Here is a 1,498-nt window from a genome sequence, read left to right as displayed (position 1 = left end):
GGGGGTGGGGGACACAACCATAAACAAGGTATTAAAAAGTAGGGAATTATTTAGTTATAGTATTATGATTTCCAAGTCATTACATTTTTAAGGCAAAATCTTATAGTAACAAAACACATAACTAATGTGTACTAAAATAAGGTTATTTACTTAAAAATGATACATTGGACATAATCTGTGTACAGAACAAGCAATTCATGGTAAACTCAATAAGGCACCTTCTAAAGCAGATGCTGTACAAAATACATTAGTGTGTTACATTTTTAAAGGAGTATTCTACACTTCTGGCATATAACACACAAGAGTGTGACCATTTGTCTTGTTCCACTCTTCTTTCATATTTTATTTACATCTTCTCTAGGTTAACTACAATGTTATTTATTCTTCTTGTATACAATATAGTACATTCCATTTTGGGCATGGCATGTCAGAGCACAAATGTCACTACATGATGTGGGCTTCTATAATTGCATTCAAGATAAAATATTACAAAGCAACAGTTACATGAGATTTGTTCAAAAATTAGAAGTAAGTATACTTCTGCTATAACAACCAAGGCTAATACACCATGGCTCCATAAAGCACTGTATCGTGCAACATTGCCAGCCATTTTTAGACATCACCCCTATTTGGAATAAAAGATTGTGGGCACAGGATAAAGACTTTTGACTTCCGAGGCACTGTCAAAAGAATGAGGAAGTGCTAAATCATTCTAATATTTGACAGAAGATGAGCACGTAACTTCCCTTTAAAAATATCTGCAATAGCCAAACAATGCTTTTTAACTTAGTATCTTTGCTTTTCAAACATTTTAGATCATTAAAATACAGTCTGTGAAGACAGAGTAGATGAAGTGTATCCAAATGATTTGTTTTATAAACACATTCAAATGGTCATTTAGATCAAGATCTAACATTTGATTCTAGACTACTATGGAGGTAACTTAAAATATTAATTTTACATTTTATTCAATACCTCAAAATAGACTAATTAAGAAAATAATTGGGGAAAGTGATAGATATTGGGAAAACTGTCAGTTTCTTGAGGAAAACTCAGGAAAAATTACATATTGAATAAAACTCGGAATAAACTCAAAATGTAAGCGTACATTTTTCTGTAGGAATATCAAGTTTCTTGTGGAATTTACAAGTTAACCAGGAACACAGAAGCTTTCCTTTCAGTTGCTGTAACAATAAGAATTATATAAGTGACTCAAATTATTTTCCACCTAATTGAAATCACATGGAGGAGGTTAAATAAATACAAAAAAACCCCTCCATATGTGAGTGTTTAAGAACTTCCAAGGCACAGTCTTGATACTCTCCAAGATATTTTCCACACTTCTGATTTTTATATTAAAAAAAAAAAGAATGAAAACACATTTGCCAGTTTTGGGGGATTTTTTTTTTTTTTTTGGGATGACAAATTCTTAAAATTGACCAACAAAATGAGATTAATCACACTCCAACAGAAGAATCCTATTATCCTCCCTGACCTT

The sequence above is a fragment of the Fulmarus glacialis genome, unplaced genomic scaffold (assembly GCF_000690835.1).
Source record: "Fulmarus glacialis isolate BGI_N327 unplaced genomic scaffold, ASM69083v1 scaffold7305, whole genome shotgun sequence".
Lineage (NCBI taxonomy): Eukaryota > Metazoa > Chordata > Aves > Procellariiformes > Procellariidae > Fulmarus > Fulmarus glacialis.
This window is presented reverse-complemented; position numbering follows the sequence as displayed.